Source organism: Chiloscyllium plagiosum, unplaced genomic scaffold, assembly GCF_037043375.1.
Source record: "Chiloscyllium plagiosum isolate Xiang-an unplaced genomic scaffold, Cpla_swu_hap1 HiC_scaffold_12, whole genome shotgun sequence".
Classification (NCBI taxonomy): Eukaryota; Metazoa; Chordata; class Chondrichthyes; order Orectolobiformes; family Hemiscylliidae; genus Chiloscyllium; species Chiloscyllium plagiosum.
In genome coordinates this window covers 35,648,011-35,669,736 of record NW_028270150.1, presented here as the reverse complement: position 1 = coordinate 35,669,736, position 21,726 = coordinate 35,648,011, and the positions used below count along the sequence as shown (strand labels likewise).

The 21,726-nt window shown below is 39.8% G+C and overlaps 2 protein-coding genes across 12 annotated transcripts in view; one reads left to right on the top strand and one right to left on the bottom strand.

Annotated features, from left to right (window-relative positions):
• cmss1 (cms1 ribosomal small subunit homolog) overlaps window positions 1-21,726 on the bottom strand; it is a 397,195-nt gene that overhangs the window by 98,830 nt on the left and 276,639 nt on the right. For 2 of the 11 annotated variants that reach the window (XM_087992624.1, XM_087992625.1), the window contains one exon: window positions 16,049-16,194. The exons of the other annotated variants lie outside the window; for them this stretch is intronic. The gene's annotated coding sequence lies outside the window, so the exon portion shown is untranslated. The remainder of the gene's footprint in view (window positions 1-16,048; window positions 16,195-21,726) is intronic. 11 annotated transcript variants of the gene reach the window in all.
• The window catches only part of filip1l (filamin A interacting protein 1-like), a 309,751-nt gene that overhangs the window by 33,820 nt on the left and 254,205 nt on the right, over window positions 1-21,726 (top strand). The window lies entirely within an intron of this gene.

Sequence of the window (21,726 nt, the reverse complement as noted above, 5' to 3'; positions counted from 1 at the left end):
CCTACCTCATATGCTGCAGGCAAGGATGCCCTGTGGCATGGTACATTGGCAAGACCATGCAGATGCTACGATAAATAATGAACGGACACTGCATGGCAATCGCCAGACAGGAATGCTTCTCCCCAGTCAAGGAACATCTCAGCGGTCAAGGATATGCAGCCTTCAATCTTCAGGTAAACACCCTCCTAGGTGGTCTTTGAGATGCACCACAACACAGAATTGCTGAGCAGAAACTGATAGCCAAGTTCCGTACCATGAGAACGGCCTCAACCGTGATCTTGGGTTCATGTCACACTACATGTAACTCCACCACACTTCTGTGTAAAATCTTCTTTACTATTCTGTTTTGACACCATTGCCTTGATACCTCGTTATTATCTCTCTACCTTAATCAGTTTGTATGGTTTTGGATTACTTGTTACTTTGGTTAGACCCTCGTCATGCGACTCTTCCGCCTATCATGTTATTCTCGCCCTTTGGTTTGTCTCCAGAACCATCATATTTTTATTTTTTGTAATTATCTGTCTGCCTTAATTAATTGGACCATAGGCCATCCCTTCACTTATTACTCAGCTATATACAATTTACTCACACCATTTGATCCTTTTGATCACCTGCAAAGTCTTGTTATTCAGTCTATGGACACTCCACTCACTATTTACATTTACCTTTTGACATTCTTAATTGCCATTATCCCTCTGTGCTTGTGTGCTTCCCTCCACTTCATCTGAGGAAGGAGCAGTGTATTGAAAGCTAGTGATTTCAAACAAACCTGTCGGACTATAATCTGGTATCATGTGACTTCTGACTTTGTCCACCCCAGTCCAACACTTGCACCTCCACATGCTAAAAATGCAGAGACAAATAAATTGACTTATTTTTTATTTGTGCAAGGATATGGGTGTTGCCCCTGAAAAGGTGATCCACCTCCATGAATATAACGGAGTGGCTTGTAAGGTCATTTTACAGGGCAATTAATGGTCACCTATGTGGCTGAGAGTCTGGAGTTCCATTTAAACTAGACTGAGTAAGAGTGGAAATTTGCTTCTCCTCAGGTCATTAATGAACCAGTGGGACTTTATGATAATATGGTCGTTGCATGATCCCCATTGATGATAACACATTATTATTCCAGAATTACTTAATTAATATCACAGGTCCTGTGGTGGGATTTTAGATTGTGTTTTCAGATTATTGATCCAATCATTAGAATTACTCATTCATTAACATAATAATTAGGCTACCAAACATCATTGTTGCAAAATCAACTGGTTTAGCAAGTTTATTTATACCATTGGGCGGTATCTGCAACATTTTAAAGAATATGAATAAGTAGTCAAATTTGCAGAATTGTTGTCAGAATTAAGAAACAATTATAGAAAGACCATTGCCAACCTTTAACTGCTTCTATTACTCAACATTTTGACTTTTCCAACTTCAAACAGTCAACTGTGCATCAACAGTTATCATGAGACCAATCTGCAGCACCAATGGAACAAGATGCAAGTTCCATCTAAGCACAACCTGCAATGTACCACATGATGCAATAAACTGACTGTACACAACTAATACACTGTATTTACTTTAATAAAATGGAAAGAGCTGGAAATACTCAGTAGGCCTGGCAGCATCTACGTAGACAAAATCAGAGTTAACATTTTGAATCAAATGTGACTCTTCTTTAGAACTACTCCTCTTTTTCTGAAGTCATAAGCAAAGAGAAATGCTAACTTTGTTTCTCTCTCCATGGATACTGCCAGACCTGTTGACTATTTCCAATACTTTCAGTTTTTATTTCAGATTTTAAGCATCTGCAGTATTATAGTTTTGCTTCAATGTTTGTTTTAACTTATGTGAAAGTTATACAGTAATCTTGCAGGATTGTATAGTATGCTAATGAAGGGAATTTAAAGACAACATTGCAAGAGTGCCTCTTTCTTATAAGACGCCAATTCAAATGTGCCAATTCTGTGCCGGTTTGCATATCAGGCCTGACTATGATCAATAAGATTGCAGTATTTGAATGCTGAATGTCCAGTACAACCAGTGCATAGGCCATAGCAGTGTTTCGCTGGCTACTAAATTAAGCTGTATCAGATGAAAAGTGAAACTGGTATAGCCCATATGTGCCATATCATAATTCTAAATTATATTATCAGGCCTGTGCTAAAAAAGTTTTGTGTGTTGGCCAAAGCCAAATATTATGAAGAGAGCGCTTTGGCCCAACAGAGATTCAGACTACTTTTAAGTATTGTTTAATATGTTAAATATTTTCAATGCTGTTGATTGACTGTGAACCTGACATATTTCTTGGACCAATCCAAATTGATCAGGGCAAGTTATTTACTACTCATCATCAGGATGAATAGGGCATCATTCTTCTTAGAGGGCCTTGCGTTTTGTTACTAATTTATACACAGAAATAGACAAATATGTGTTTCACTATTTCAAATATGAAAAAGTAAGGAAGAGAACATAGAACAATACAGTGCAAAACAGGCCCTTCGGCCCCTTGATGTTGCACCAACCTGTGAACTAATCTAAGCCTATCACCCTACACTATCCCATCATCATCCATGCGCTTATCGAAGAACTGTTTAAATGCCCCTAATGTGATTGAGTTAACTACATTGGCAGGCAGGGCATTCCACGCCCTTGCCACTCTGAGTAAAGAACCGGCCTCTGACATCAGTCTTAAATCTATCACCCCTCAGTTTGCAGCTGTGCCCCCTCGTACAAGCAAATGTCATCATCCTTGAAAAAAGACTCTCACTGTCCACCCTATCTAATCTTGAAAGTCTCTATCGATCTCCTCTTATCCTTCTTCTCTCCAATGAGAACAGACCCAAGTCCATCAGCCTTTCCTCATAAGACCTTTGCTCCAGACCGGGCAACATCCTGGTAAATCTCCTCTGCACTTTTTCCAATGACTCCACATCCTTCCCGAAATATGGTGACCAGAACTGTACACACTATTCCAAGTGCGGCCACACTAGCGTTTTGTACAGTTGCAGTTTGACATTACGGCTCCGGAACCAAATCCCTCAACCAATAAAACGTAACACACCATATGCCTTCGTAACATCACTATCAACCTGGGTGGCAACTTTCAGGAATCTATATAGATGGACTCCAAGATCCTTCTGCACATCCACACTACCAAGAATCTTTCCACTGACCCAGTATTCTGCCTTCCTGTTATTCTTTCCAAAGTGAATCACCTCACACTCATCTGCATTGAACTCCATTTGCCACCTTTCAGCCCAATTCTGCAGTTTATCCAAGTCCCCCTGCAACCTGCAAAATTCTTCCACATTGTCCATCACTCCACCAACTTTAGTATCATTTGCAAACTTACTGACCCATCCACCTATGTCTCGTCCAAGTCGTTTATAAAAATGACAAACAGCAATGGTCCCAAAACAGATCCTTGTGGTACACCACTAATAACCGGACTCCAGGCTGAATATTTTCCACCAACCACCATTCATTGCCTTCTTACAGAAAGCCAGTTTCTAATCCAAACTGCTAAATTTCAGAGCTATTAAGATTGGACAAAAAGCCATTGTGAACATGCTTTTTATGTGGAACCTTATTAAAGGCTTGACTGAAGTCCATGTACACCATGTCAACTGCCCTACCTTCATCCACATGTTTGGTCACCTTCTCAAAAAACTCAATGAGGTTTTTGAGACACAACCTGCCCTTGACAAATCCATGTTGATTATTTCCAATCAAGTTGTTGTTTGTGAGATGATTGTAAATCCTATCTCTTATAATCCTTTCCAAAACTTTTCCTACAATAGACGTAAGGCTCACTGGTCTATAATTACCTGGGTCATCTCTATTGCCCTTCTTGAACAAGAGCACAACATTTGCAATCCTCCAGTCCTCTGGTACTAAATCTGTAGACAATGATGACACAAAGATCAAGGCCAAAAGTTCAGCCATCTCCTCCTTAGCCCCCCAGAGAATTCTTGGAAGAATCCCATCTGGCCCAGAGAACTTGTCTACTTTCACACAGTCTAGAATTGATAACACCTCCTCCTTACTAACCTCAATCCTTTTAATAGCCCATATCTCAGTCTTCTCCTCTACAATATACTCCTTTTCCTAACTGAAAATAAATGAGAAATATGTGTTTAGCACCTCTCCGATCACCACAGGGTCCAGACACAACTTGCCACTTCTGTCTTCGACAGGCCCTATTCCTACCTCATCATCCTTTTATTCCTCATATACCTATAGAAAGCTTTAGGGTTCCCTTTTATTCTACCTGCTAAAGACTGCTCATGTCTTTTCCTTGCTCTTCTTAAGTCTCTCTTTAAATCCTTCTCTTCTTAACACTCTCTATTTAAATCCTTTATATCCTGAAGTTAACTATAATCTTTGTAATTTGATTTCCGTACATCAACATTTTACGACTGTTCAGAATGAGTGAAGTTAACCAAATATTGACATTATTGGTAAGTTTACTCAAATATATGGTAAATACAATGTCATAAACTAGGACAATATTAGAGATAGAACTGTTTGTTTGAGAAGCAAGCTTGCTCATTAATCATTTTCATGTGGGTAATTGTGAATTTAATTATAAGAGTATCCATAACTGAAAATTTCACCTTTGTCCTGTGTAGTTTATGCATATACCACAAAACCATTAGTTTTTACAGTATGTGGAGGAAATAAAAGATCTATTGAAACTTGTACTGTTTGAACACAAGTGTCATACTCTGTCATTGACTTTTCAATTTGGTTGCCTAAAGCAACCCAAAACAAAGTTACAAATTGCATTCTCTGTGACTACAACCATGATATATTATCCCTACGCACCTTAACACACTCACTTGTCACTGTTCACACCATCCTCCTCCATTATCCACACCAGGATTATGTGAGGTTTAATCCTCGCTATCCAATTGTAGCAAAAGCATGTTCACCAATGGCTTTTTGTCCAATCTTAATAGCTCTGAAATTCTTCACAACACTATTAACCTTCTTCTGTTCCTTATCTGGATACTGCTCCTTAGTGTTCTGGCCTTGTTATTACTAGTTTGGGAACATGTGTTTGGTCTTGCAAAATTGACTACAACCAGGTTCTTGGAAGATCAGAGCCACAAACTCAGTGTCTAAACAAAATCATGGAATGTGCTTATAAATGTTATGAAGAACATTCATAAACTGTGCCTGTTCAATTACTAACCCTTAAAATACTCAATGTTATTCAGCAAAAAGCAGTCCATTTGATTGGAATCCCATCCATCTGCCCAGAGCCAACTAGGGAATGCAACCCAGAGATGTTCTCTGAATCATTCCATGAGTTGGCATCCTGTCTCTCCAATGAAAAGGAGACCACATCAAGATGTAGTTGATGACGTGGGTGGATGTGCAGAAAATACCTACCTTGAAATGATCCTTTAGGGCCTTGGATGGAGGTGTGGGCGCAGGTTTTACACCTTCCTTTGTGGTGGGAAGGGAAGGTGTCAGGTATGGAGGGTGGTTGGTTGGAGGGCATGGATCTAACAAGGGAGTCGTAAAGGGAATGATTTTTGCAGAGAGCAGATAGAGGTGGGGAGGGAAATATATCTTTGGTGGTGGGGTCTAGCTGTAGGCAGCGGAAATGGCTGAGGATAATGCGCTGTGTCCGGAGATTCATGAGGTGGATGGTGAGGATCAGGAAGATTCTATGCTTGTTGCAGTTAGAGGGATGGAGTTCACGGGCGGAGGTGCCAGAAGTGGAAGAGATGTGCTAGAGGGCATTGTTGATCATGTGAGAGGGGAGTCCCTGAAATAGGAAGACATCTGGGATGTCCTTGAGTGGAATTGCTCCTCCTGGGAGCAGATACTCCTAATTCCTCCACTTCTGCCATAAGGGATCGCATTTTTACAGGAGGGGGAGTGAGAGGAGGTGTAGTCAAGGTAGCTGTGGGAATCGATGGGTTTGAAATAGATGCCCGTGTTGAGTCAATCACTGAAGACTGACACGGAAAGGTCCAGGAAGGAGAAGGAAGTGTTGGAAATGGTCGAGGTGAACTTGAGGTCAGGGTGGAAGGTGTTGGTAAAGTTGATGAACTATTCAACCTCTTCGTGGGAGTACAGGGTAGTGACGATGCAGTTATCAATGTAGCAGAGGAAAAGGTGGGGGAATGGTGCCGGTATAACTGCAGAAGATGGACTGTTCCCTGTATCCTACAAAGAGGCAGGGAACCCCACTGCCCTGTGGCCAAACACTTCAGCTCCCCTCCCACTCCATCAAGGTCATGCAAGTCCTGGTCCTCCTCCACCGCCAAATCAAATCCACCTACCAACTGGAAGAAGAACGCCTCATCTTCCACCTTGCGACCTTCCAACCACACAGCATCAACATTGGCCTCACCAATTTCTAAATTCCCCTCCCCGCCTTCTCATCCCAGATCCAATCCTCCAGCTCAGCACAGCCATCTTGACCTGTCCTACCTGTCCACCTTCCTTCCCACCTATCCTCTTCACCATACCCAATGACCTATCACAATTACCTCCCACCTGCATCCACCTATCATCTTTCCAGATACCTTCCCCCCCAAACCCCACCCCCGTACTTATCTCTCAGCCCCATTCCCCCCCAACATTTCTAATTAAGGGCTTATGCCCGAAATGTCGATTCTCCTGCTCCTTAGATGCTGCTTGACCTGCTGTGCTTTTCCAGCACCACACTTTTCGACCCAGAGGTGGCTTGGCAAGACCACTTCAGCAGCATTTCCCAAACCTCCACCACCCATAAAGATAAGGGAAGTAGAAGTGTTGGAGTGCTATCGAAGATTCCTCTAGATCTCTCACAACCCAACTTAGATATACATTGCAGTTCTTTCATCATAGTCAGGTCAATGTATTTGGTCTCCCTAGTACCTCATAGTATCATAGGGGTACATTAGCAGAGAAAGAATCAACATCAAATCTAGAAGCTTGGTTGAGCAATAAATGTGACCCCTGCCAAAAATGCTGATTGGTGGTGTTGTCAGTTGCTCAAAATAAGAATGGCATCTCCAAATCTTTATGATTTCAGTGTCTTCACTGACTCAGCAGGCCAATCCAGGACCAACTGGTCATTGGGCACAGCAGAAAAAAAGTTTCCTTGAGGAAGGGAGGTTCGCAAGACCAGGTTCTACTCTCCCCTTCCTTCCACCTTTGCCTGTCCTCTACAGCAGGCATCATGTGATTAGCTTCCAACTGTGCTGTTGATTGTTGGAATACCACACAGCCACAATGTGGCAAGTTACTCCCACAGATCTGTAACAGTTTGTCCCCTTTTCAACTTGGCCTTTTCAAAACAACTTCTCTGTCACTCTTTCTTGATGTCAGGTACCATTCTGAAGGTGTGAAAAGAGGACCTTCTTTAGCAGCTAATTATTTGACAAGCAGGTATAGCATCAGACCAGTGCAGCCTATTTCGCATGATTGTGGTTGGTTGCAAAGATGGAGAATTGGCTTTGATGAGGATTCTGGGGTTTACTCTCTTCCTACATGAGTTTCAGCATCTTTCAGAGACACCACTGATGGAAATTCCTCAAAGCCAAAGGTGCCTTTGCAAGGTGGCTGAAGTCTCAGTGCCACACAGAAGGGTGCTGACAACACTGCTGACATGTTGGATTCTGTACTGCATCTCCTCTTCCTTGGTGAAATCATGAGAAAGGTAGGTTTCAAGTTTGGGAAGGTCTATTTTATATATTTTTGGGATGTGGGCAATATTCCCTCTCAGCTGCATGGATGCTGGTAGGTTCCGGGTACACCAATTAGTGTACTGATGCATTGGCTTCCACTTCCAGAAGACACTGCCTGACACATACACTTAGAGGTTCACGCAGCAGAAATCAATTTGTTTGGGTGTGGACATTATTGATAGGCCAACAATCTCTAATTGCTCGAGAACATGGCGGTTAGCTATCTTCTTGAACTGCTGAGGTTCTTGGTGTTTAAGTATAAACAATGTGTTTTTTCCTGGATTTTTGCCTAATGACAGTGAAGTAACAGTAATGTATTTCCAAATCAATAGTGTGCATCTTGGATGGGAACCTGCAGATGGTGTTCCCATCTGTCTCCGACCATTGTCCTTCTAGGTGGTAGCATGTAGGTTTGTAAGGAGGATGTTTGATGACTTACTGCAATGCATTTCCTAGGTGGTATGCACAGCTGGCACCATGCATAAGTGGCGAAGGGAGGTTGTTTTTATTCATTCACAGGATGGACTGGCAGATGGAGTTTCATTTAGAAAAATATGAGGTGCTACATTTTGGAAAGGCAAATAAGAGCAGGATTTATACACTTAATGGTAAGGTCCTGGGGAGTGTTGCTGTGAAAAGAGACCTTGGAGTGCAGGGTCATATTTTTTGGAAGTGGAGTTGCAGGTAGATAGTGAAGAAAGTGTTTAGTATGTTTGCCTTCGTTGGTCAGTGCAATGAGTATAGGAATTGGGAGGCCATGTTGTGACTGTTCAGGACATTGGTTCGGCCACTTTTGGAATATTGCGTACAATTCTAGTCTCCTTCCTATAGGAAGGAAGTTGTGAAACGTGAAAGGACTCAGAAAAGATTTACAAGGATGTTGTCATGTTTGGAGGGTTTGAGCTAAGGGAGAGGCTGCATAGTCTGGGGCTATTTCCTCTTGAGTGTCAGAGGCTGAGGGGTGACCTTATTGAGGTTTTTAAAATCATGAGGGACTTGAATAGGTAAATAGGCAAGGTCTTTTTCCCAGGGTGGGGGAGCCCAAAACTTAAAGGGGAAGAGGGAAAAGATATAAAGGGAACCTAAAGGGCAACTTTTTTTATGTAGAGGTGCTGTTTGTATGGAATGAGCTGCCAGAGGAAGTGGTGGAGGCTGGCACAATTACAACATTTTAAAGGCATCTGCATGGATTTATGAATTGGAAGCGTTTAGAGGGATATGGGCCAAATGCTGGCAAATGGAACTAGATTTATATAGAATATCTGGTCTGCACGGATGAGTTGGATCAAAGGATCTGTTTCCGTGCTGTACATCTCTATGACTCTATGTGGGTGTCACTGGGCAGGTCAGCACTTTTTGCCCATTCCTCAGTGTCCAGAGGACAGTTAAGTGTCAACCTTATTGCTGTGGGTCTGGAGTCACATGTAGACTAGATCAGGGGATGGCAATTCCCTTCCCTAAAGGATATTAGTGAACCAGGTGGGTTTTTCTGATGATCAACAATGGTTTTTCATGCTCACCATTAGACTCCCACTTTCAGATATTTTTATTCAATTCAATATCCACCATCTGCATGGTAGGATTTGAACCTGGGTCTCCAGAACAATACCAGGGTCTCTGGATTAATAGTCAAGTCATAATACCAGGAGGCCATTGCTTCCCAATGCAGATGGCAGATGGTGGTTAGGATGCTGAGTGAAAGAACTGCTTTGTCCTGAAAGATGTCCAATTTCCTTATAGCTGCATCCATTCAGGCAAGTGGGAAGAATTCCATCACACTCCTGACTTGTGCCTTTAGGGAGTCAGGAGGTGAGCTACTCAATGCAAGAGTCTTAGCCTCTGACCTCCTCTTGATGTTAAACTGTATGCATGGCCTGTTGAGTTCATTTTCTGTTCAAAGGTAACTCCTGGATGATGACAGTGGTGGAGTTCAGCAATGATAATGCCACTGAACATCTAAGTTAGATTCTTTCTTGTTGGAGATGGTCACTTATGCCACATACATGCCAGGCAATGTCACCTTCCATTTACCAGCTCTTACCGAGATGTTGTCCAGGTCATGCTGAAGATGAACACAAGCTGCTTCAACATCTGAGGATTTACACTGAACAGTTTTCAACTAGCAATCGACATCACCATTTCTAACCTCTTGATGGAAGAGAGGTTATTGATTAAGTTGCTGAAAAAAGCTGGATCTAGAATAATACCCTGATAAACTCCTGTACTGATATGATGAGTTTGAAATGATTGACCTGCAATGAACACAGCTATCTTCTCTTTGTCCTTGATTCCCACGATTCCAATTTTCCTTGGACGCCCGACAGTTGTGGTCTGGCAAATACTGTCTTGATGTCAAGGTTCGTCACTCTCACCTCTGGGCACCTTGATGGAGGGTATCTCAATGTCAAGGTAGGGCTATGTGTCCACAGGATTGTAGTGGATGGGAAGGTAGATTGATGTTACGTCTGTCACCACCTGCCACAGACCCAGCAGACAGTTATGCCCGTGAGAACTTGACAATATTTTTGTTGAATTCAAATTACACCATTTTCCACGTCTCCAGTGACAATACCAGATCACCTCCTCCTATGTTCAATGAGTTAAAAGACTCCTCATTAGTACCAATAGTTGGAGGCATAGGTGCTTATCTGGGGAAAGGCAAATGGAAGATTTTGGTTTTTCTGTTGTTGAATGAGGGATCAATCTTTTCTATGCTGAGTTGAAGAAATTGAGGGTGGTCTGAAAATTGCTTTAGTTGCTTTACAACTTCTGTGAGTTGTAACTGCACCAATGTCAGAATATTCAAAGTAGTGGATATGTTGAAACGCAATAACAAACTTAGCTTCCAGTCTATTCAGACTGAAAGACATTCCAGAGGGTGCAATTATGTGCGGAAATAAATGATGGCCTTGCCAGCAACATTTATATCCCAAGAATGAATACAAAAAGAAATCAGAGTACTGTCAATAGATTATCTAAAATTTGAATTTAGATCTATATATTAGAATCAACATCTGCATGTTAGAGCTGGATTGTTGTACCCACTGCAGGATTGAACATACCAATTTAGCTAATACTCAAATGGAGTACTAACAGATTACCATGTGTCAGGTGAGGTGTTAACCAGGGCCTCACACTTCCTCTCAGTTGGATATAAATGGTCCCATGGAGCAACTTTAAAAGAGGTTAGAGAACTTTTCCCTGGTGTGCTGGTCAATATGTATTTCTCAATCAACATCAAAAATAGATTACCTAATCATTGTCACATTGTTATTTGTAGGATTATGACTATTTAAATTAGTTGCTGTGTTTCCAAATTATAACAACCGCAGTTCAAAAGAACTTCATGCTTGTAATGCACTTCAAGACATTTGGCATTCATGAAAGGCAGTACTGTACATCAATGCAAATGTTTCTTTTCATGTTAATGGATATATGGTTTCTGACTATTACATGATGTATTTAGAAAAAAATTCATGCAAAGGAAGCCAAGCACGTAGGTCAATAACTTCAGCAACAATGTTTTAAAAATCATTGCTGTGTACCATGTGTACTGCACATGGACAAGATATAGCCTGATCTCTTCAACGCAATTAGATAGAATTGAATTGAATTTATTGTCATGTGTACCGAGGCACAGTGAAAAGCTTTGTCTTATGAGCAATACAGGCAGATCACAGAGTTAAGTAGCATAGATAAGTAAATAATAGGTAAACAGCAGCAAAAACAAAAACATAGGTACAGGCGAATGTTAAGAGTTTGTGAGTCCATTCAGTATTCTAACAGTGGGGTAGAAACTGTTTCGAAACCAGCTGGTGCGTGTGTTCAGGCTGCTATACCTTCTCCCCGATGGTAGAGGTTGCAGAAAAACGTTGCCAGGGTGGGATGGATCTTTGACAATGCTGACGGCCTTTTCTTGACAGCGGGCCTGGTAGATGGATGCTACAGATGGGAGGTTGGCCTTTGTGATTGTCCGGGCAGAGTTCACCACTCTCTGTAACTGTCTCCGACCTTGAACGGTACAGTTGCTATACCAGGTAGTGATATATCCAGACAGAAGGCTCTCAATAACGCACCTATAAAAGTTGGCAAGGATATTCACCGTCATGCCAAATTTCTTCAGCTACCTGAGGAAGAAGAGACATTGTTGGGCCTTTGTAACAAGTGCGTCCACATGAAGAATCCAAGAAAGCTTGTTGTGGATAAGCACGCCCAGGAGCTTGACAGTCCCCACTTGTTCCACCTCTGTGCTATTAATGTGTAGGGGGGGATATGAGTAACATCCCGCCAAAAGTAAATAATGTGTTCCTTGGTTTGCTGGCATTGAGAGCTAGGTTGTTCTCAGTGCATTATTTTTCCAGGTGTCCAACCTGCTGTCTGTAGTCTGTTTCATCGCCATCTGAGATTCGATCGACTATGGTGGTGTCATCAGCAAACTTGTAAATGGCATCAGAAAGCTTGTGATCTCCAACATATATTACAAGTACTCTGTCTTGCATTACGAGATTCTCCACATTAATACTTATTTGTTTTATTCCCACTTCTGTCTCTTCATCGAAAACACTTAAAAAGACTTGTGTAGCACATGTTTTTGAGAAGGAACAAAACAATCCTATGGATTAACAATTTTGTGCCATTTCTCTTTCCAAAATAGCACTCTAAGGTCATTCATGATTTTCTTACAGTATTGCCCTTTGCTAGGTTATTTGTATTTCTATAATTATTTCCTCCTGAATATCTGTCTTTGTAGTTATTATGCTATTAATTCTGACATTAATTCAACTTCAAGAATGAAAGAGCGAGAAAACATTCTCGACTGAAACATTACTCACTGCATTACAGATGGACCTTGGGAATTCAGACATCTACTCTGAATAATGTAGAATCAACTGTGATCTAACAGTATTCAACTTTGAACTTTCATTGGAAAGGAAAGGGAAATATTTATGAGTATTTAATTTCTCTGTTGCATGCTTCAAGAAGTTTGCATTATATACAGTACTGCACACCCAAGATTAGATGGACAATATCATTAATTGGATAACTTGTGGAAGGCTAACAGTACTTCTCTTTCTTTCCTTCCACCTACCTTTGGGTGTTTTTGTTTTGAAGAGGTTCCTTGATGAGAAAAACATTTGGAACAAAATTATTCTCAGCATTTCAAATAACTTAAACAGCCATCATCGAAACCTAAAATTAGACTTGGTTACAATTTTGAACAAAACTAGCTTTGTATGTCATGCATTCATTACAACACAATAACCCTTATTAAAATGTATACAATTTAACTTGCATTACTCAACAATCCAGGACAGTATACATGATGCATATCGATGCAACATTGGCATCAATTTCATGGTTTACACAAGTTTTTACTCAGCATGAAGTCTCTGAATTTTGGGACACCAATAAAGCCAATTAATTGTCATCACTGTCACAATATTCAATTCCTGCCACTAGATGTAGCTAAAATGTTGTGTAAAATTATAGATGCAAAACCAAAACAAATAATTATTTTGTATTTTAATGAGAATTAGCAATTTTCTTCAAAAATGCTGGAAATACATAGTAGGGCTGACAAAATCCGAAAAATGAAAGCATAAGTTAACATTCCAATTTCATAGATAAAGTAGCCAAAATCTCAGAGGACTTTGGTGCTGATCTCTCATTGGAGAGAGACAATTAGTGATGGTTCAACCTGAGGTTCACCATGCCTCAAGCAATGAATGATGTTAAGAAGGAGACTCCTGCATGGTCACCTCAGCCAGTGTGGGAATTGAACCCACGTTGTACATATCACTCTGCATTGCCAATCACCAACTAGCCAACTGAGTTAACCTTCAATTGACTGTAGCAAACTGTGGCTTAAACCTGAAATATTAATCACAAGTTCAGATGCCAATGGTTTTGCAATGTATTTCAAATATTTTTGGGTTTGATGTCAAACTATACATCATGTTAGTTTGTGAAATTAGAAACAAGGTCCGACCAACATTTTCATATTCCCCGCAAAAAACAGGATAGTCACTTTCCAACATTATAGGATTTACAGCACTTCACATAATGCCAATAGTTGTTAGGTCAGTGTTGTATAGATGATAATTCAGGTTGCCTCGTGGCATTTTAAAAATGATGTTGAAAAACTAAAACGGTCAACTGCAAAAGTACGATTATAATGCCAACTTCAGTGCGAGATCCATCTTATAGTTTAGAAATTGCCAATGACTCTAATCCAAAATGACTTCACTTCGTGCTCAATAATAACAGCCGAAAAAGGCTGAACATCAATTGATTTAATTTGATAGGATCAAAATAAAACATAGTAAAGGCCACAAGTTTCCCCTTGGCACCAAACGTTAAATGCAGCAAAAAGAAATTATACTGATACACATCAAGTATATTTTTAAATCCTATTTGAATTCTAACTATTAGACTCAATTGTAATTTAAATCAAAACCAGCTGAGCAGACTTTCTTCTATGAAAAAGGACACCAAAACAGACTAGTTCCAGTGGGCCGTCAAAACAATGGAATATTTTCTGTGGGTTTGGAAACCAAAGGAATAGATTCTAAATCTCATAACAATCAGTTCCTTCCTCTTTTGCCACAGTTTAACATCTAAGCTGTGCTATGACTGCCATAAACTGTCATTCCAAATTTACAATACTTAACACCAAACTAAGGAAGTTATTGCAAAACTTAAGGAAAATATGAAATATAATTTTGTTATTAATGAGCAGGCACATCAACCATAACTTGCCATTTTGCACAAATGGTTGCTATAAAGATGAAGAACAACCATTGCCCACTCTCTGTCAGTCTCACTCACTCACCACCTTGCACAATAAAAAACAATCACCTCCTTACCCTATGTTCATATTTAAAAGATTACAGCTACTATTTTGTTCACCTGGAAAGTGAGAAAGTTCAGGAGTTCATCCGAGTAATTCCTTAGACAACAAGTTCCTGACCTCTATATATTGAGAAGTAATGTGTACTTCAAAACGAAAATGGCAGAGTGACCCTGACATCCCTCTTCACTCTCCACGATAATTTTAAATTCAAGAGTGCCAGGGGAAGAAGCAAGGAAATGGATCACTACCTTGTCTGTTCCACCTGCATTCAATAATGGAAAGAAAGAACTTCACATGACCTTAAGTTGTGCCAAAATGCTTTGCAGCCAATGCAGTATTTTTGAAATGTACTTGTAGAGCCATAGGGAAATGATGACTATTCAAAAGAAAAGTCGACAAACAAATTTTGAGCCTAGGATTTCCTGGCTATTGGGCAACCAACACAGTTACACATTCAAAAGATCATGGAAGAGAAGCTCAGGTACCTTTCAGAGGTAATGGGCAGCGAGCAAAGTGACCCAGCATACACAGACAAAATACATTATGTACTAATTCATGGTTCTGCAGCTCAGACACAGCCTTTCAGACATCCATTAAAATTAACAGAAAGTAGAAAATGAATTTGAAACAATACTATCAAATGTGTTAAGATGACAGGACAAGGCAACATAAGTCCAAAGTTTTTTTTAAAAGCTCTCTCATGCACTTCATTTTCATAAGACAGATCATACTCAACATCTGGTCTGGGTTATTAAGAAGAGTGGCTAAGACCGATTAAATACTTGTGGTGATGAATGAAACTTTGAAGCTAGCACTTTGTTTCTTCCATTAGACATTCATTTGTCTATTCTACCAATGTCTCCAATACGCTCTAATGTTTTGTGCAAACTATCCACTTGTATTTTGTTTCATATTTTAACAGGCCTGTTGGAACAAATCTACAAGCAGGCATTTTGTGTCGAAATTCTCCCAATGTCAATTTCCCCAGCCGAAAGTTGCATTCAAAACCATTAAGTATATCGAAACATTGCCAGTTTATAGTTTCCACCTAAAATGGAGGAAATGTAAAAAAGGGAAAGTTGACGTAGTCCCAGAGGACTATGGAATGCCCTCTCATTAGAGAAAGAAAAAGGTTGTTAGTCTAATCTGAGGGCAAGATTGAGAAGGCAGGACCTTCAGGGTGACCTCAGCTAGTACTAGAATTGAACTCACACTGTTGGCATCACTCTGCATCACAAACCAGCATCCAGCCAATTGAACTACCCAACGTCTGGGATTCCTGACAAAAGTACCATCTTTAAAGTCCAGTCATCAATTGGAAGTCTGCAACTTTCCTGCATGGTTCCTACTCAACTGTCAAAGACATGTTAGTATGTCAGGCATAGGGAATGTGGCTCCCTGCTTTTCCAACAGTGATCTTGAGGTCTTGGTGGTGTGTGTGTTTGTTTGTTTGTGTGTATATATACAGAAGCATACAGTCGCTGTCCATGAAGCATACCCTGAAATGTATCCGGCGTTCAAGATGGAAGTGCCAACACAGATGTTCAACAAGTAGTGAGCTGGAATTGCCAGGTTACTGCTCTGACTCACACATCAGGAACTGTCACGGTCTAGTTTCTATCCAGCAGGTGGGAAAATGGGAAGCTGAAATAACAATGAGGTGAGATAACTTAACATCAAGGACATTAATGTATGCTAACTAAGTGAATCCCAACTCTTTGTTCAACACTTTGGTTAGGAAATGGGACTTTTGGCTCTGAGTAGTAGCAAGGCCCTTTTTGACGATTTCACATGATCTTCCCACCCTTTTCACCATGGTTTGAACAGACCAACTTGGCTGCAAGTTACTACTCCACCTTCATAAATACAGCAATTACTCTGTAACCCTTTCCCTAAACATGAGGCACATTTTGCATTTTGGCATTTGTGCTGCCAAAATGTAGCCTCAGGTATTTTAAAATTTGGCAGTTAAAAGTGACTGAAGATCATCAATCAAATTCTCTCTGATTTAGGTATTCACTAAACATCACCCAGGATTTATTCTTGATATTCACTCATCTGTCAACAGCAAAGACAGTTCAGTAAGCAACTCTAGCCAATTCAGCAACAACTTGCATTCATGTAGCACGTTTTTATCATTGTTATAAATATTTTAAGCTGCTTCATAGAACTGAATTTAAAAGTAGTGGCACTGATCTAAGGGGAAATCTGGAGCTTGGTCAAATACAAGATTGGAGAGGTAATAGGAAATGAAATAAACATATTTCAGAAGATGTTCAATTATGATCTAACTAAATCAAACCAAGTACAGTCAATCAAGTTGACAAACGAAGGAAGGGCTTTGCAGGAGGATGGCACAGCCAGCCATGTCAAGCATACGTTGAGGTTAAAGGAAAAGCAGATTCATTGCAGTGCATCATGAACTAAGTGACAAAAGAGGTCATTTATTGACCTTTATTAGGGCCGTCCAAGTACAATGGCCATGGCCAGAATATTAGGGACTCCTGTGGTGTAGTGGAAGTGTTGCAAGGAGACCAGGTCAAGTCCCACCTGCTCTTGAAGTGTGGAATAACATCCGTTAACCGATAGATTAGACTCTGCCCCTACCCCCCTTGTCTATAAGAACTAGGAGCAGGAGTAGGTGATAAAGCGCCTTGATCTTGCTCCTCAATTTGATGTGATATTTGATATAGGGCTGACAATGGAAACCTTATACTGCCTGTGTGTGTTGTTCTGAAAGAAAGGACCAAAACCTTATTATAGAGATTTACATGGAATGGCAGGAAGATGAACATGGATTTGGAAGACAATAACTTTATAAAGGAAAGGGAGGTTGGAAATGGAGTGACAGCTCACAAGGACAAAGATTTGAGTGGAGTTTCAAGGAAGCGTGGAAACGGCCACATCCAATTATTTAAAAATAACAATAAACACAAAATTGATACAGTTTGTCTGTTTTCTGAAACGGTGCTGACTACAACGTGCACTCTTTATGTTCATATTCTAAGAGGTTGTGCTTAACTTTACCAAATTACATTAACAACAGAAGAGAGAAAGATATATGCTGTGTAAAACAATCTTGTCAGTACATGTTTCATTTTGGCAGCAAGCTGTCCTATTGATAACTACCCTTCTGGGTATGTGAGGCCATTGACTAAGTGAAGTACTACATATGGAATGCATCAATTTAATTGGTGGGGGATGACATCAGGATTTATGAACGCATGAAGAGGATGACAGCACACTTGGAGCAACCTCTTTAACTCATTACCCTATCAAATCCAAAAGAAATCCCTTCAATATGGGATAAACCAGAACAAATACCACAACAGTACTGAAATTTGAGTGTTTGTTTCTGTAGTTGATTACTTGCAGAATATTGCAATTTAGAAGTTCAGCAAACACTTTGTAAATGGGAGCTGTTTGCTAAATTTGTACCAGCAGCAGCAGCTTTAAACCATAATCAATAGGGTCCTGTATCCTTGGCTACTCCAAATTATTTTAAATAGGAGATAAGCAGAAATATTTTCAGACAAGACAGTCAGCTTAGATGTTGAGGTTTGGTGTCAGCCTACTAATGAGTTAATTAAACGTCAGTCCCACAAATAAATTTGACCTTATTTGTACAGCTCAAAATTTTTTTTGAAAAGTTGAAAAGTTATGAAAGAATTGTTCTTTTAAAAAGAAACTTTTTTGTATGATCAATAAAGGTCCATTGGTTCTATACAGAGTGTAGAGTTGGTGAATGAGCTTGGAAATGCAATTGGGAGAATGTGAGGATTGCAAATGCTGGAGTTCAGAGTCAAAAAGTGTGGCGCTGGAAAAGCACAGCAGGTCAAGCAGCATCTGATGGTCATCCCTGATGAAGGGCTTATGCCCGAAATGTCGACTCTCCTGCTCCTCGGATGCATCCTGACCTACTGTGCTTTTCCACTGTCACACTTTTTGACTTGGAAATGCAATCGCTTATTGTGGAGGATTTGAGGGGCTTGGAAGTTCAGTGCAGGGGCAGAGCTTGGCATGAAATATATGGGGGATTACCTGGTGACACAGGTGGTGTGTTGGGGATCAGAGTTTTCAGATTTAAGATAAGAGGCAGGAGGTTTAGAGGGAACATGAGGAAAAGATTTTTCATCCAGGAGTGGTAGGAATCTAGAACTCACTGCCTGTAAGGGTGGTTAGAGGCCGAAACCCTCATAACATTTAGGAAGTATTGAGATGTGTGCCTGCAATGCTAAAGCACACAAGGCTATGGCCAAATGTTGGAAAATGGTAAAATTTTACCAGTCTTACCAGACCACAGTGCACCTCACTCATTAGAGAGAGAGAGAGAGAGAGAGAGACAACTGGTGGTGGTTGTTTTAACTGAGGGTCAACATGCCTCGGACAAGAGAAAAAGTTGAGAAGGCTCTTCATTATAACCTCAGCTGGCGTGGGAATTGAACCCATGCTGCTGGTATTACTCTGCTTCGCAAACCAGCTGTCCACCCTACTGAGCTAACTGACCCCATGGAAAACGGGATTAGAATGGTTAGGTGGTTGTTTTGACTGGCACAGACTCAATGAGCTGAAAGGGCTTTTTGTGTACTGTAGACCTCTCTGACTCTGTATACCGCTAACACAACTAGACAGTGTAAACACAGGAAGATGCCCCAGATGAACTGGGGATTCCAGTTACAGTTTATGGGCCATTTCGGACTGAGGTGAGGAGAAATGTCTTCACCCAGAGAGTGGTGAGTGTGTGGCATTCTCTACCACAGAAAACGATTGAAGTTTAAACATTGAATGTTTTTGAGAAGGAGTTAGATGAGGCTTTTAAGGCTAAAGTGATCAAAGGATATGGGGAGAAAACAGGAACTGGGTATGGAGTTGGATGATCAGCCATGGCAGAGCAGGCATGAATGGCCTACTCTAACTCACATTTTCTGGGTTTCTATGTTTCCAATACAACAGTATTTATGTTAAAAATTGAGCTTTAAAAAACCTAATTGAAAATAAGCCATAAATGGTTTGATTTTGAAATAACATTGAGAATGTATTAGGAAAGAAATGCATGTCTGATACTTGACTTTTCTCCCATTTTAGTTGGGTGGAAAGATGTTAATATTGAGAAGAAAAATAAGACACTGACAATTTTTCAATTTTATGGAACAATGCTGCTTATATCTTAAGTTCAAATACTTGAATAAATTGTTCTTGTAGTTACAGTCCCCTATGGTGCTTTCCAAATATTGAAAGACTTTTAGTATCATCTGGTTGCATCTGGCAGTTCAAGACTAGAAAATATATAGGCAGGAACTAATTGGACCATGACATTTTTTAAAGTGGCAGATTTTTAAACCAGATAAGCCGCATCTTCATGCGATATGATACGGCATTACATCATTGACTATTTTCAGCTTATTATGCCAATCAAGCCATAACTAATTAAAGATGCTTGTAAAAAGCAGAATCATTATAAAAGCTCTTTAAAACAAAACACAGTCTGAGCTAAGCCAGGCAGATTCAGAACATGCAATCTTCAAATTCTTGAATCGCCACTAATACTCTCAGATCTTTCCAGTTGGGTAAATTATAGACCTTGCTTTCATTTCAGCTTTACTTCATCACAAGTCATTTATTTTTATGTGGAGCAAAAGGCAATCAAACAATTACAAGTCAGTTTTTTAAAAAATTAATCTCAGCGTCAATTACAACTTTTCTTATTATACCACTGGACATTGACATTACAATATAAACAGACATCATCTGACAAAAAGATTGCTATTCTGAAATTACTGTTGGACTGTAACACACCACCAAGTTCCATCATGTTGTGCAATGAACTGGCATGTAATAAATAATCGGATTTTAGCTCATAGATGCATTAGACAATCTTGGCATTATAAATAATTTCCTAAAAAAAACTTTCCATAAACACTGAAAATTTGGCAAAACTTTTTAATTGTAGCATGAATTGAACACACATGTTGTAAGACAGAAATTTTGCTTTGTCTTGCAGCAAATGCTTCATTTTGGCTGAGAGGGAAGTCTCAGAATTGTGTTCTTTTGACCCTGAGAACATGAGTTATCATTAGTTTGAGCTCAAGCCCCACAACATGTAATCTGCCAGTAATTCACCCACAATTAGAATTCAAAATATTTAATTGAATAGTTGGCATGCACTTTTGATTTTATCATCCGCTATTCATTTATCCAACATCCAAACAGATAGACTCCAGCAAGATGTTCTGATGGGAGTTACAGCAATAATTCAGTGGTAGCTCTTTCACCAAATATCTGGCAGCCACGTGGAAGAACCCTGCCGAAGTTTACCATGTGGTTCTCAGAGTGAAATAATTCAAGTGTACATATTTCAAATAAAAGCAAAGTTTGTATTAAAAAATTCACGCACATTATGATGTTACAAAGAATATACAGCACAAACCTGGTCATTTAGCCAATCAGTCATGATGGCCTTTATACTGCAATTGAGCCTCCTCCCATCCTTCCTCATCTAGCTCTATCAATAACAGACACAATTACCTCATATGCTTATCGAGCTTCCTCTTAAATGCATCTGTACTATTTGCCTCAACTCCTCTCTGTGACATTAAGTTCTCCATTCGCACCACTTTCTGGGTAACAAAGTTTCTTCTGAATTTCCTATTCAATTTCACAGTGACTATTTTATGTAGTGTTTATAGAACATTTAAAAGCAGTTAAGAAAAACAAGGAAGATATTCATCATAACCAAAGTGCTGTCTCAAGCAAATATCATACTTTTAATTTGTTCATATCATTGTTTTCTTATTAAAGTCCTTCACTACAATATGAGCAGGTAATTTACAATTAAATAATATTAAAACCACATGGTAACAATAACAGTGATAATAATTATCACTGATTATAGCAGGTTATAATCAGCGATAGACTATAAAAGATTATAACAGTTGTCAGTTAATTTGTTTTGGAATGAGGGTTCATTGCACAGTTATTTAAAGAAGAATCTTAAAGGGGTCTGAGCAACAAAACTTATGATGTGACATGTGGGAAAATGAGACAAAACATCTAGCGAGGCCCATCTCACTATATTGGTTATGCTTTTCGTAAGTAGTGAGGTGAGTTTCTTGCGAGATAGTGGATTGCTAATTCAGCTGGATTATTGTTTATTAAACACTTTGTTGATAACCCAAC